A 16,153-nucleotide genomic window follows, 5' to 3' on the forward strand; every position below is an offset into this window, starting at 1 on the left:
GGAGTGGGTTGCCATACCCTCCTCCAGGGGATCTTCCCGACCCAGGGATCGAACCTGCGCCTCTTACGACTCCTGCATTGGTAGGCGTGTTCTTTACCACTAGTTCCACCTGGGAAGCCAAACCTACCCTATGACCCAGGAATTCCATCCACAGGGAAGTGCAATTCCATGTTCCCGCAGGAGGGAGAACCATCCTGGGGCCAAACTGGGCCTTTGGCATGTTCTCTATTCAGGAATAGGGGCACCCTGACCTTGTCCTCAGAGACCAAGCTGGGAAGGGGGCCTGTGTAGATTCTGAGGGTGCCCGTGGCCAGGGTGGCTGCATGACATCTGAGGCTCAGTCCCAAAAGCAAACAAAAGGCCCCTTGGGCACCAAAAATTTCAAGACAAAGATGGCAGAGCATGAAACCAATTGCAGGCCCTTCTGAGTGTGGGACCTGTGCAACTGTACAGGTTGCATGGCTGAGAAGGGGCCACTGGTGGGGACAGTTCCCAACCAAGTACTATGAGGAAAGATGACAGAGGGAGAGAGAGGGGGAGGTTGAGAGAGAACTTCTTTAGAAATTTTTATTTAAGTATAACAGACAGGAAAGTGCATGAATCCTGACTACACAGCTTGGTGAATTTTCAGGGCGTAAATTTGTGTAAGCAGCCCCTGGATGAAGCAGAACATCACCTGCACCCCAGAAGTGCCCCCTCCTGCTTCTCATGGGTACCACTATCCTGTGTCACATGGCGTGTGTTCTGTTACGTCTGGCTTTTTTCACTCTATTCCGTGTTTCTGTTTCTGAGGTGCAGCCATGCTGCTGTGTGTGGCTACAGCTGTAAACTCTCCAACTGGTGACACCAAGTCAGAGCGGACGCGGGCCAATCAGATGCAGCGCTGGTGGGAGTGGACAGTGACACAGCTACTTTGGAGAACTGAGTACTGCTGCTGCTGCTAAGTTGCTTTGGTTGTGTCCGACTCTTTGTGACCCCATAGACGGCAGCCCACCAGGCTCTCCCGTCCCTGGGATTCTCCAGGCAAGAACGCTGGAGTGGGTCCAATGAGTACTAATATCTAGTAAAGCTGACCCAGCACCTCCACTGTTTTGTCTTTTTAAATATTTTTCTTTCTTTTTTGGCTGTACCAGCTCTTAGTGGCAGCTTGTGAACTCTTAGTTGTGGTACCTGGGATCTAGGTCCCTGACCTTTGGGAGGGAACGTGCATTGGGAGCACAGAGTCTGGGACTCTGGGATGTCCACTCTTAGATACATACATGACAGAAATGCACGTGCTACCCCAAAACAACGTTTGTAAAACTGCCTTACATCAGCACTATTTGTTATAGCCAAAGACTCAGAAACTTGAAACTACCCAAATGCCCCAGAACAATGAGATGAGTAAATAAATAAATGGTAATATATTCACAAAATGGATATTTTTGCCCCCTGAGAGTCTGAATATTTGTTTATTTAGAAAGTCTATTTACCCTCTTGTGTGGCCTGGGTTTGCAACGTGGAGACACAGAAGATAAACTTCGTCTTGAGTGAAAATGCAGGTATTACATGCTAAGAGAGATGGATAGGACTGAGGGCCCCAGTCTCAGGAGCTATCAGGAGAGCAGCTCTAAGCAACATATTTGAGAAGAAGAATTTTCACAAGAGACACTCACACCTGTCTATGTTTGGAAACTCAGTTCCCACAAATCTGCCCCCAACCTGGCAAGAGAATTTGCATTATGGAAATACTGTGCGTGTGCCTTTGGTGATTCCCAAGAGCAAAGAGCAAGTCCGCGAATGCACCTTCCTTCCCAGAGCCACACCCTCTGCCTGGAATCAACCAGGGCAAAGTCTAGCCCCCACTCTGTGTTTGGGCTCCAAGTTTCCTGGAGGGATGTCTTCTTTCTCCTCGATGAGAGGTCCCTGAGAGACTGTGACCTCACTCTTTCTCAAGCCAGGTAAGGACCAAGGACCAAAGTCCTGCAGTCAGAAGGTCTTAATCTTTTGGGGGATTTCCTGGCGGTCCAGTGATTAGGACTTGGCTGCCTGTTGTGGTAGCCTGGCCTGGGTTCGATTCATGATCAGGGGACTAAGATCCTGCAAGCTGCTCAGCATGACCAAAAAAAAAAAAAATATATATATATATATATATATATATATATATTCTTTTGGTTCCTGTGCAAAATGACTGAATTTCGGTCTTGCACCTGAAGTGCTCAATGAATCTCAATCTCCATTTACACTTCCCTGTCCCAGTTACTTTTTCTCTCCCTTCAGTGGCTCCCAGAATCTCCCCTCCCTCAGCTGTTTCTAGGTCTCCACAGCAAGTAGCTGACTCAGGTGGTCATGATGATGACCTGGCTTTGACCTTTGCACTACAGCCCAGCTTCTCAGCCCCAGAGGGCATATTGAGAATAGTAAGAACAACAGCCATTTGTGAAATGTTCACCATCTGTCAGGCCCTGTAATAAGAGCTTTTACATGGATTATTTATTTTTACTCCATAATAACGTTTATAAAGTATATAGTGTTATTTTGCAGATATGCAAAGTGAATGCTCAAAATGATAAACGCTTAAGGGACACTGCTAAATGGCAGATTAAAATCAATCTGTCTCCAGAACATGCCATTAACCATGGCACTCCATTGTTCTTCTGAACCTCAATTTTCACAGCTGTACAATGGGAATTTAAACAAAAAAATTAATCAGTCACTCTAAGAAAGAAGTGGAAAATTTTATTCAAACCAAACTGAGGATTATAACCCGGGAACAGCTTCTTGCAGAACTCTGGGGACTGTTCCACCCGTTAGAGGTCAAAGCACAGTTATATACGTTTTTGAGACAGAAAAGGGAAAGTGTTAGTTGCTCAATCATGTCTGACTCTTTTGTGACCCCACAGCCCACCAGTCAGGAGCCCACCAGCTCCTCTGTCCATGGAATTCTCCAGTCAAGAATGCTGGAGTGGGTAGTTATTCCCTTCTCCGGGATATCTTCCTGACCCAGGGATCGAACCCAGGTCTCCTGCATTATAAGCAGATTCTTTACCATCTGAGCCAACACAGGTGTACATTAATAATGTACTATTGATGGGTGACACAAAACAAGTGGTAGGTCATGGGTCAGGGTGGCCCCTTATAAGATCAAAAAGGAAGGTTATCTTTTAAGGAGTTGTCTTGGTGTTAGGAGAATGTTGCTGTTTATGGTTGAGCAGGTGAAAGCATGTAACTCAGATTGGGACTTGAACCTATGGTCTTTTAACTGAGATCACACACTTGGTGTCAGGACTTAATGAAACTCGGGTTCTCAATGTCTCATGGCAGAAAGAATTCAGTGAGACAGCTGCTGCTAAGTCACTTCAGTCGTGTCCGACTCTGTGTGACCCCATAGACGGCAGCCCACCAGGCTCCCCTATCCCTGGGATTCTCCAGGCAAGAACACTGGAGTGGGCTGCCATTTCCTTCTCCAATGCATGAAAGTGAAAAGTGAAAGTGAAGTCGCTCCATCGTATCCAACCCTCAGCGACCCCATGTACTGCAGCCCACCAGGCTCCTCCATCCATGGGATTTTCCAGGCAAGAGTACTGGAGTGGGGTGCTATTGCCTTCTCCATCAGTGAGACACAGTGATAGGTAAAAGTGGATTTATTTAGACAGAAACACACTCCACAGACAGAGTGTGGACCATTCTAGAAAGGGGTATGGCATCAGAGTATGGGGTTGTCAGTTTTTATAGGGGTGGGTAACTTCACAGTATTCCAACTATATGGGGGAAGGGGTGAGAATTTCCAGAAGTTGGGCCACTGCCCATTTTTTGACCTTTATGGTCGTCCTTGGCACTGTCGTGGTGCCTGTGGGCGTGCTACTTAGCTTGCTGATGTATTACAGTGAGAGTATACTGAGGCTCAAGACCCAGTGGAAGTCAACTTGTGCACCTTCTTGGGCCTACTTGGTTCTGATCAGTTTATGTTGTGTTTTCTGGCTATGTCATTCTTTTAAAGGTTGTGCCCTGCCCCTGCCCTCCTGTTTCACGGGTATTTCTGCCAATGGGGAGGCTTGGTTGATGCACGATGCACAGTAGAGGGGAGAGAGGTGGCCAAAGGGCAGAGAAAAGTATTTGTGTTTAAATTTTCCTTGACTTGCCTTAGAATATGAATATTTATTTCATCTGGAATAAGTGATACTGACCTTTCAGAATCACTGGGAAACTTCGAGGAGGCAATTCACGTGTGCACCTAGCGCAGGGGACACAGCAGGCACGTGGGCACAGGCAATGTTAGATCTAGAGAAGCCCACAGAGGAGCCTGGCAGGCAAAGAGTCAGACAGGACTGAAGCGACTTAGCACGCACAAGCCTATCATGCAAATGACAATGCAAACATCTTCTTCCTCCAACAACATGATCTGATCCCTCTGGCCATGGACATGCTGTTCTCTTTGCCCAGAATGTTCTTCTTGCCACCTGCCGTTATCCATCTTCACATGGCCAATTCCTTCTCACTTTGTAGGTCTCTGCTTGGATGGAACTAAAACACTTTAACCTCAGACAGGGACTTGACCCCATGTGCCAGGGCTTGAACCCAGCAAGAACCCAGTTTGAGACTCTAACCCAGAGGGCTAGGACTCACACCCAGCCAAAACCCACGGTCTTCCAACTGAGATCACACACCTACCTTTAGGACCTAATGAAACTCAGGTGCTTGATGTCTCATTGCAGAAAGAATTCAGTGAGAGACAAAGTGATAGGTAGAAGTGGATTTATTCAGAGAGAAATACGCTCCCCGGAGTGTGGACCATCACAGAGGGTGAGTGCAGCCTCAAAATGTGGTGTGGTTAGATTTTATGGGCTGGGTAATTTCACAGGCTAATGAGCGGGAGGATTACTCCAACTATTTGGGGGAAGTGTTAGTCACTCAGTCATGTCTGGCTCTTTGTGACCCCATGGACTATAGCCTGCCCACTCTGTCCATGGAATTCTCCAGGCAAGAGTACTGGAGCGGGTTGCCATGCACCTCCCTCCCCACCCTATCCCTCTGGGTTGTCCTGTAGCACTGGCTTTGGGTGTCTTGCTTCATGCATTGAACTTGCACTGGTCATCTATTTTATATATTGTAATATACATGTTTCAACCTTATTCTTTCAAAGCATCCCACCCTCGCCTTCTCAGAGTCCAAAGTCTGTTCTTTACATCTGTGTCTCTTTTGCTGCCCTGCATGTAGTATTGTCATTACTGTCTTTCTAAATTCCATATATATTTATTAATATCCAGTATTTGTGTTTCTCTTTTTGACTTACTTCACTCTGTATAATAGGCTCCAGTTTCATCCACCTCATTAGAACTGACTCAAATGCATTTCTTTTTATAGCTGAGTAACATTCCATTGCATATATGTACCACAACTTCCTTATCCATTCATCTGCTGATGGACATCTAGGTTGCTTCCATGTCCTAGCTATTGTAAATGGTGCTGCAATGAACATTGCAGTACATGTATCTCTTTCAATTCTGGTTTCCTCGGGATGTATGCCCAATAGTGGGATTGCTGGGTCATACGGCAATTCTATTACCAGTTTTTCAAGGAATCTCCACATTGTTCTCCATAGTGGCTGTACCAGTTTGCATTCCCACCAACAGTGTAAGAGGGTTCCCTTTTCTCCACAACTTCTCCAGGATTTATTGTTTGTAGACTTTTTGATGACAGCCATTCTAACTGGCATGAGATGATACCTCACTGTGGTTTTGATTTGCATTTCTCTAATAATGAGTGATGTTGAGCATCTTGTGAAATACTGTTCTTAAAAACACTTTTTTCAACCATCTGAGAAATGTAACAACTACTCTCAAAGGTTCTCAAGCCATACAAAAACAGGTGACAAATGATAGTTTGCTGACCCTGTTAATACTGAGGGTCATATGCTTCGGGTTTTCCAAGCTACTCTCAGGGATGCAGCAGAATCACTTAGAGCAATGACGCACATGTGCTAAGTTGCTTCAGTCTTGTCCAACTCTTTGCAACCCTATAGGCTGTAGCCTGCCAGGCTCCTCTGTCCAGGAGGCTACCCAGGCAAGAATACTGGAGTGGGGTGTCATTTCTTCCTCCAGGGGATCTTCCCAACCCAGGGATCAAATCTGCGGCTCCTGTGGCTCTTTCATTGGCAGATGGGTTTTTTACCACTAGCGCCACCTGGGAAGCCCAGAGCAATAATGGTGCAGGGAAAAGTGGGGCATAAGAAGATGATCCCAGAGAATTTGACTTTGGAGGCCAGTGGGATTTGATTACAGAACTTTCACAGGACTGGGGGAAACAGACTCTTGGAGGGCACAAACAAAACCTTGTGTGCACCAGGAACCAGGAGAAAGGAGCAGTGTCCTCACAAGAGAGTGAGCCAGATTTGCCTGTGAGTGTACAGGAGTCTCCAGCAGCAGCGTGGGTTGACAGTGGCCTGCTGTGGGGTCAGGGGTACTGAATACAACAGTGTGGGCAGGCATAAATCCTTTTGAAGAAGGTTGCCATTACCCCTACCACAGTTGGCCTCAGGCCTAACAACAGGGAGGGAACACAGCCTTGCCCATCAACAGAAAATTGGATTAAAGATTTATTGAACATGGGCCTGCCCATCAGAACAAGACCCAGATCCCCCCCAAAATTAGTCTCTCCTATCAGGAAGCTTCCACAAGCCTCTTATCCTTATCCATCAGAGGGAAGAGAGAATGAAAACCACAGTCACAAAAAACTAACCAATCTGATCACATGGACCACAGCCTTGTCTAACTCAATGAAACTATGAGCCATACCCTGTGGGGCCACCCAAGACAGACAGGTCATGGTGAGAGTTCTGACAAAACACGGTCCACTGGAGAAGGGAATGGCAAACCCCTTCAGTATTCTTGCCTCGAGAACCCCATGAACAATATGAAAAGGCAAAAAGATAGGACACTGAAAGATGAACTCCCCAGGTTGGTAGGTGCCCAATATGCACCAGAAAAAAACTGGAGAAATAGAAATAACTCCAGAAAGAATGAAGAGATGGAGCCAAAGTGAAAACAACCCCCAGTTGTGGATGTGACATGATGGAAGTAAAGTCCAATGCTGTAAAGAACAATATTGCATAGGAACCTGGAATGTCAGGTCCCTGAATCAGGGTAAATTGGAAGTGGTCAAACAGAAGAGGGCAAGAGTGAACATCAACATTTTAGGAATCGGTGAACTAAAATGGACCGGAATGAGCGAATTTAATTCAGATGACCATTATATCTACTACTGTGGGCAAGAATCCCTTAGAAGAAATTAAGTAGCCCTCAAGGTCAACAAACGAGTCTAAAATGCAGTACTTGGGTGCAATCTCAAAAATGAAAGAATGATCTCTGTTCATTTCCAAGGGAAACCATTCATTATCACAGTAATCCAAGTCTATGCCCCAAACACTAATGCCAAAGAAGCTGAAGTTGAACAGTTCTATGATGACCTACAAGACCTTCTAGAACTAACCCCCAAAAGAGATGTCCTTTTCATCATAGGGGACTGGAATGCAAAAGTAGGAAGTCAAGAGATACCTGGAGTAACAGGCAAGTTTGGCCTTGGAGCACAAAATGAAGCAGGGCAAAGGCTAACAGAGTTTTACCAAGAGAACACACTGATCATAGCAAACACCCTCTTCCAGCAACACAAGAGACGACTTTACACATGGACATCACCAGGTGGTCAACACCGAAATCAGATGGATTATATTCTTTGCAGCCTAAGATGGAGAAGCTCTATACAGTCATCAAAAACAAGACCAGGAACTGACTGTGGCTCAGATCATGAACCACAAATTGCAAAATTTAGACTCAAATTGAAAAAAGTAGGGAAAACCACTAGACCATTCAGGTATGACCTAAATCAATCCCTTATGATTATACAGTGGAAGTGACAAATAGATTCAAGGGATTAGATCTGATAGAGCGCCTGAAAAACTATGGACAGAAGTTTGAAATACTGTACAGGAGGCAGTGATCAAAACCATCCCCAAGAAAAAGAAATGCAAAAAGGCAGAATGGTTGTCTGAGGAGGCCTTACAAATAGCTGAGAAAAGAAGAGAAGCAAAAGGCAAAGGAGAAAGGGAAAGATATGTCCATCTGAACACAGAGCTCCAAAGAATAGCAAGGAGAGATAAGAAAGCTTTCCTCAGGGATCAGCGCAAAGAAATAGAGAAAAACAATAGAATTGGAAAGACTAGAGATTTCTGCAAGAAAATTAGAGATACCAAAGGAAAATTTCATGCAAAGATGGGCACAATAAAGGACAGAAATGGTATGGACCTAACAAAAGCAGAATATATTAAGAAGAGGTGGCAAGAATACACAGAAGAACTATACAGAAAAGGTCTTAATGACCCAGATAACCACGATGGTGTGATCACACACCTAGAGCCAGACATCTTGGAATGCAAAGTCAAGTGGGCCTTAGGAAGCATTGCTATGAACAAAGTTAGTGGAAGTGATGGAATTACAGTTGAGCTATTTCAAATCCTAAAAGATGATGCTGTGAAAGTGCTGCACTCAATATGCCAGCAAATTTAGAAAATTCAGCAGTGGCCACAGGACTGGAAAAGGTCAGTTTTCATTCCAATCCCAAAGAAAGGCAATGCCAAAGAATGTTCAAACTACCGCACAATTGTACTCATCTCACACGCTACCAAAGTAATGCTCAAAATTCTCCAACTAAGCTTCAACAGTATGTGAACCATGAACTTCCAGATGTTCAAGCTGGTTTTAGAAAAGGCAGAGGAACCAGAGATCAAATTTCCAACAGCCATTGGATCATAGAAAAAGCAAGCTGCTGCTGCTGCTAAGTCGCTTCAGTCGTGTCCAACTCTGTGCGACCCCATAGATGGCAGCCCAGCAGGTTTCCCCATCCCTGGGATTCTCTAGGCAAGAATACTGGAGTGGGGTGCCATTGCCTTCTCCAGAAAAAGCAAGAGAGTTCCAGAAAAACATCTACTTTTGCTTTATTGACTATGCCAAAGCTTTTGACCGTGTGGATCACAACAAATTGTGGAAAATTCTGAAAGAGATGGGAATACCAGACCACCTTATCTGCCTCCTGAGAAATCTGTATGCAGGTCAAAAAGCAACAGTTAGAGCCAGACATGGAATGATAGACTGGTTCCAAATTGAGAAAGGAGTACGTCAAGGCTGTATATTGTCACCCTGCTTATTTAACTTACATGCAGAGTACATCATGAGAAATGCTGGGCTTGAGGAAGCACAAGCTGGACTCAAGATTGCCGGGAGGAATATCAGTAACCTCAGATAAGCATATGATACCACCCTAATGGCAGAAAGTGAAGAGGAACTAAAGAGCCTCTTGATGAAAGTGAAAGAGGAGAGTGAAAAAGTTGGCTTAAAGCTCAACATTCAGAAAACTTCCATACTCTGCAGGCAGATAGGGAATATATGGACTGGTACAGCCATTCTGGACAACAATCAGGCCGTGTTAGTGAAAACTGATGTCTACTTTCCAGGGACTAGCAATTCCACTCCTAGCCATTCTCACAAAGCTGTTTAAGGGCACATACACAAGCTGTGAAAACAAGAGAAGTGAAAAGCAAAGGAGAAAAGGAAAGATATACCCATTTGAATGCAGAGTTCCAAAGAATAGCAAGGAGAGATAAGAAAGCCTTCCTCAGCAATCAGTGCAAATAAATAGAGGAAAACAACAGAATGGGAAAGACTAGAGATTTCTGCAAGAAAATTAGAGATACTGAGGGAACACTTCATGCAAAGATGGGCTCAATAAAGGACGGAAATGGTATGGACCTGACAGAAGCAGAAGATATTATGAAGAGGTGGCAAGAATACACAGAAGAACTGTACAAAAAAGATCTTCATGACCCAGTTAATCACGATGGTGGGCTCACTCACCTAGAGCCAGACACCCTGGAATGCAAAGTCAAGTGGGCCTTAGAAAGCATCACTACAAACAAAGCTAGTGGAGGTGATGGAATTCCAGTTGAGCTATTTCAAATCCTGAAAGATGATGCTGTGAAAGTGCTACACTCAATATGCCAGCAAATTTGGAAAACTCAGCAGTGGCCACAGGACTGGAAAAGGTCAGTTTTCATTCCAATCCCTAAGAAAGGCAATGCCAAAGAATGCTCAAACTACTACACAATTGTACTCATCTCACAGGCTACCAAAGTAATGCTCAAAATTCTCCAAGCCAGGCTTCAGCAATATGTGAACCGTGAACTTCCAGTTGTTCCAGCTGGTTTTAGAAAAGACAGAGGAACCAGAGACCAAATTGCCAACATCCACTGGATCATCAAAAAAGCAAGAGAATTCCAGAAAAACATCTATTTCTGCTTTATTGACTATGCCAAAGCCTTTGACTGTGTGGATCACAATAAACTGTAGAAAATTCTGAAAGAGATGGGAATACCAGACCACCTGATCTGCCTCTTGAGAAACCTGTATGCAGGTCAGGAAGCAACAATTAGAACTGGACATGGAACAACAGACTGGTTCCAAATAGGAAAAGGAGTACGTCAAGGCTGTATATTGTCACCCTGCTTATTTAACTTATATGCAGAGTACGTCATAAGAAATGCCAGGCTGGATGAAGCACAAGCTGGAATCAAGATTGCCGGGAGAAATGTCAATAACCTCAGATATGCAGATGACACCACCCTTATGGCAGAAAGTGAAGAGGAACTAAAGAGCCTCTTGATGAAAGTGAAAGAGGAGAGTGAAAAAGTCAGCTTAAAGCTCAACATTCAGAAAACCAAGATCATGGCATCCGGTCCCATCACTTCATGGGAAATAGATGGGGAAACAGTGTCAGACTTTATTTTTCTGGGCTCCAAAACCACTGCAGATGGTGATTGCAGCCATGAAATTATAAGACGCTTACTCCTTTGAAGGAAAGTTATGACCAACCTAGACTGCATATTAAAAAGCAGAGCCAACAAAGGTCCGTCTAGTCAAGGCTATGGTTTTTCCAGTGGTCACGTATGGATGTGAGAGTTGGACTATAAAGCGCTGAAGAATTGATGCTTTTGAACTGTGGTGTTGGAGAAGACTCTTGAGAGTCCCTTGGATAGCAAGGAGATCCAACCAGTCCATCCTAAAGGAGATCAGTCCTTAGGTGTTCATTGGAAGGACTAATGCTGAAGCTGAAACTGTAATACTTTGGCCACCTGATGTGAAGAGCTGACTCATTTGAAAAGACCCTGATGCTGGGAAAGATTGAGGGCAGGAGGAAAAGGGGATGACAGGGGATGAGATGACTGGATGGCATCACGGAGTCAATGGACATGAATTTGAGCATGCTCCAGGAATTGGTGATGGACAGGGAGGCCTGGCGTGCTGCAGTTCATGGGGTCGCAAAGAGTCAGACACGACTGAGCGACTGAATTGAACTGAACTGAACTGAACTGAACTGAAACAAGGATATCCATGGCAGCACCATTTGTGGTAGTAGGGAGTTGAAAGATCCTGGGAGAAGGACAGATAAGAGGTAGTGGATGGACACCCTGGAGAATTATTTACACATTAGAAGCAACCAACAGAAATGTGGAAGTATCCTAGAGATGCAGTGTTTACCAGGGGGAAAAAAGTGAAAAAGAGAATGCTGCTAAGTCACTTCAGTCGTGTCCGACTCTGTGCGACCCCATAGACGGCAGCCCACCAGGCTCCCCGGTCCCTGGGATTCTCCAGGCAAGAACACTGGAGTGGGTTGCCATTTCCTTCTCCAATGCATGAAAGTGAAAAGTGAAAGTGAAGTCGCTCAGTCGTGTCTGACTCCTAGCGACCGCCTGGACTGCAGCCTTCCAGGCTCCTCCGTCCATGGGATTTGCCAGGCAAGAGTACTGGAGTAGGGTGCCATTGCCTTCTCCAGAAAAAGAGAATGAGATGTACCAAATAACATTATGTAAATTAAAAATACAAATTGGAAAGACAACAATGCCAGTTTTGTAAGAACACATGCAAAAAGATACACATTCAGCAGTAAGCAGGATTCCTCAGGGGGAGAAAGACATATATGGCATAAACACATACAGGCATCCCCAAAGAGAGTACAGAAGGGATTGTCTTCCCAGGATCCAGAGCCATCCCCAAAGATAACCACATAAATGAAAGACAGTTCTCTTGAGGGCTGGCAAAAGGATTCAAGCTGCAAATGCAGTGGAATCCACATCTCTATCTAGCCATACCTAGCCACAAATGGGGTGCAACAGACATTTCTGTCTGGCCATATTTGGGGATCCCCAACCTGATGAATGCCAAGCCAAGTTCTCAGGACACAAAATGAAACAAACAAGAAGGTAACAGCTAGCTCAGGAGAGAAAATTCAATAACCAATGTATCTGGATTCCAAAAGGAAGGGACAACATGAAATTCTATTTTCTTCTCTTTCTTAGGATAGACAGATTCAGGAATGTTGACTCTAAACGAATTCTGACCCTTCACTTGGTCTCTGCCAGTTTTCCTAGGATCCAGTGTGTAGGCTCCAAAGTGAGTGGGGTTTAAAATATAGTGTAATTCTGGTCTTTACCAAAATTTGGCAAGGTTTTCCATTACTTTTGTTTGTTTGTTTTCTTGGCCATGCCACATGGCATATGGGCTCTTAGTTCCCCGACCAGAGACCGAACTTATGCCCCTTGAATTGGATGCTCAGAGTTTTAACCATTACTCTTAAATTTAGTTTCCCCTTGGCTATTTAAGGGAATAATTGGTAGCAGTTTACCAGAAAACCCCTCAGAATCCTGTCAAATCTGGGACAGACACATGTGGGGGCCATTCTTTGAGGGTGGATATGAGGATAACTAATTCTGTGGATTTTTGTTTACAGTCCTGTAGTCTCTTCAGAGTGGAAAGGCAATTCAGAGGAGAATTGGTAGAATGAGTACCCAAGTCAAGGAGGACAGAGGGCAGCAGTAGGCGTTACATCAGTCTTCATAGTCTTTTGTTATAGGTACTTATATCTTTAATTTTTATTAGCCTATATCTTTAATTTTTATTAGCCTTTCACAATGAAGTTTTCAGTGAAGTTTTCAAATTTTGGAATTTTGAAGTTTTTGGAGGCGTCTGCATACCAACTATAATATGTATCCATCCTATTTGGTTTGGGAACACTTGCCTTCAAGCACATCTCTTAAATGAATGATCTTGTCTAATTGGAACAGTCTTCATAATGGACAGAATAATTCTAGGTTGTCATCAGTAAGATTAGTCCATTCACATGTGGAGACACTGTAATTTTTAAACATAAAACTGGCTGGGGTTCCTAAAGAGGAGCCAACCTTAAAGCCTTTAGATGACTAGGATCCCATTTTTGGAGTTTTTCTCCAAGAGCAAGCACACAAAGTCCTAGATAGCCAAAGGGATATGCTTAGGGCTGGGGCTTGAGTTTTGTTCACAGTGTGACTTTCATGGGATACTTCTTTTTTCTGGCGGACAGCCTTTGCCCTCTTTGTCCAACCTGTGCCCTGGTGTCCCTTGTTACATGGAATTTTCTTGTGAGTGGTAAGTGGCCTATCGGGAAATCTGCTCACTTGTGACCACTTTATTCTTACACAGGAACCTTGTGCCTTGAGGATGGTTGTCTCTCATACACAAGTGGCGAGCACTCTGGCAGCATTTAGGGGTTCAATCTGTGTCTGCCAATTTTACTTTTTGGTTTGCTCTCAGGAAAATCCAAGTGTATTCTAATTCAAAAACTAAAAGATCACTCACTGGAAGGACAATCTGTCCTTATCCAAATCCTAAATAGATTTGGAGAGTGTGACCTAAGGGAGGGAGCTTGAAATCCAAGAGCAGACTCATCAAGCCGGAAGAGGCGACTCTAAGAAGCACTGATCACAAGGGCTCAGCACAGGTACCTTGCTCACTGATGAGAGTCACTATCCCTCCTGAGGCGCTCTTCCTTGGATCCCACTTCTGACACCATTCAATGTCAACCTAAATAAGGAGGTAAACTGAGGCAATCTCAAATTACCAGAAATTTTAGATTTGAGAGTAGCAGAGGAATTGCAATTTGGGAAATGCATGCTGTAGACAGGATTAATTGATGGTTTGGGAAGGAGTCTATTTATGGGCAAGGAGTGCAAAGATAGGGAAGTCCAACCAGAGACCAAACAGTAAGCTTATTGGCTTGAGAACGGGGAGAGATTCTTGACAAATGTTCATTGGTAAGATGTCTCAGTCTCCTGTAAATCAGACCTTTAATGGAAATAAATTTCTCTTTTCTTTTTTAAAACAACATTTAAGTTCAGACAGGATCTTTCCTTGGGGCACATTGACCCTCTAGTTGTAGTGTGGCCTCAGCAGTTGCCATGTGGGCTTAATTGCTCCACAGCATGTGAGAACTTAGCTCCCCAAACCAGGATCAAACCTGAGTCCTCTGCAATGCAAGGTGGATTCTTAACCACTGGCCCACCAGGGAAGTCCCAGTCTCTCTGTTCTGAAGTTGTTATTCTGAGGGCACATGTGTGAGATTCTCCATTTCATATTTTCATTCATTTTATATTGAAATCCTTTCTAGATATGGATGATACAGATATAGATATAGGAAGGCAATATTGTTATCACTTGTAAAAATATTATACAGCCAGAAAATTGGAACCTACTAAAAACTCAGAATAACACAAAAGAGTCTGTGTGCCAAATAAATGTACACACAAAAAAGTCGTTTTTCTATTTACTGTTACTTTTCTATTTACTGTATTTCTATATAACCAATTAGAAGATATGATAGCAGAAAATATCCTAGCCACGACAGCAATTTTTAAATATTCTAGTTACCCTAAAGAAGAAATGCATGAGATCCATGAATGATATAAAAGACATGAGAAAATTTAGAAACATCCATGAAAAAAATGTCAACTCTGTTAATTCATAATCCATCAAAGATCCAGTTAAAATTCAAAAGAAATTGACACAGAATTTTAAAACTGACAAAAATTCCCCTAGCTCTATATCACTAGAAAATTAGCAAGTGAGTTTACAAATTTTTGGAAAAGAAAAATAATTAAGATGAGGAGGGCATGTTTTCTCTGCTAGATAGTAAGTGTATTACAAACAAAGAAGTAAATCAGGATGCATCCAGAAGAATTAATGGGCAAATCAATCAAGGAAAAAAATAAGCTCTGAAGCCATACAAAATAACATACAAATTTATTGAGAAAGAAAGCTCACAAACCAAAAAGAAGAGGGGATTGATGATGCAGTAAATGATGTTGGAGAAACTGGCCGGAAATCAGAGGAGGATCGTTTTGGATCTACACTGTAGTTTAAAATATTTTCCAGACGCATTAAAGCATTACATATAATAATTCCACTTAAAAAAGCAAACAAAAGAACTTAAAAAAAAAAGGTAGATAAATAAATTTGGATAAAAGACTTTGTAGGAACAGAAATAATAACCAGACGTTAGCTGCGCGGGGCGCACTTGGCGGCCGCAGCCGAGGCTTCGCTCGGGAAGAGACGCCAGACGCGGCCGCGCTCAGGCCCCGCCGCCCACACCGCGGTCTCGCGACCAGACGCTGAGGCGGCAGCGATTTCAGCCTCCGGACCCCGAGCACGCTCTTGGCTGCTTCCAGCCGCTCCCTTCTTCCTTTCCTAACCGCAGGCCCCGCTCGGTGCCGGACGACGCCGAGGGCTGCCAGCTTGGGTAGAGAGGAGCCCTGCCCTCAGCCTCGCCCGCCGCCGGGCCTGCAGGGGCCGCGGGAGCTCGGCGCCCGCCCTTCCGCGAGCCTCTCCGTCGGCGCGCGGGAGCGGCGGCGGCAGCCCCGCCGGCTCCCTCCCGCCCGCGGGTGGAGACTTCCGGACGCCGCTGAGGAGATTCCAGCCGGCGTTCGCGGGGGCGCAGAGCAGTGAGTGCGCGGCTTCCCGCGCCCGCTCCTCCCCCAGCCGCCGCCCGCGTTCACCCACCCCTTTCGGCCGCCGGTTTCTCATCGCCGCGACCGCCGGCGGGTTTCGACCTCGCGTCCCTGGCTCCGCCGGCTCCTTTCCCGCCACCCGGCCCTCTCCCCGCCCAGCCCCCGCCGCCTGAGCGTCCCTTCGGGGCACTGGACTCACTCACCCCCGCTCCCTGCTCGAACCCCAGCCAGCTCCTGGCTCTTATCCCGGCTGGTCAGCTCCATGAGGCCCACCCGGGAAGCCCCGCTCCGGATCCGGCCTCTTCGTCCTTC

At 45.0% G+C, this 16,153-nt stretch overlaps 1 long non-coding RNA gene across 1 annotated transcript in view; it reads left to right on the forward strand.

The window, feature by feature from the left end:
* Nucleotides 1–1,848: 1,848 nt before the first annotated feature.
* Nucleotides 1,849–16,153, forward strand: part of LOC147346679 (uncharacterized) — a 60,592-nt gene continuing 46,287 nt past the window's right edge. Inside the window, exon 1 of the long non-coding RNA XR_015153106.1 lies at nt 1,849–1,940. This is a non-coding gene — a long non-coding RNA (uncharacterized LOC147346679). The remainder of the gene's footprint in view (nt 1,941–16,153) is intronic.

Source organism: Bos grunniens, chromosome 23 (assembly GCF_055505025.1).
Source record: "Bos grunniens cultivar Pamir isolate PY7600 chromosome 23, Bosgru_T2T1.0, whole genome shotgun sequence".
In the NCBI taxonomy this organism is placed as follows: Eukaryota; Metazoa; Chordata; class Mammalia; order Artiodactyla; family Bovidae; genus Bos; species Bos grunniens.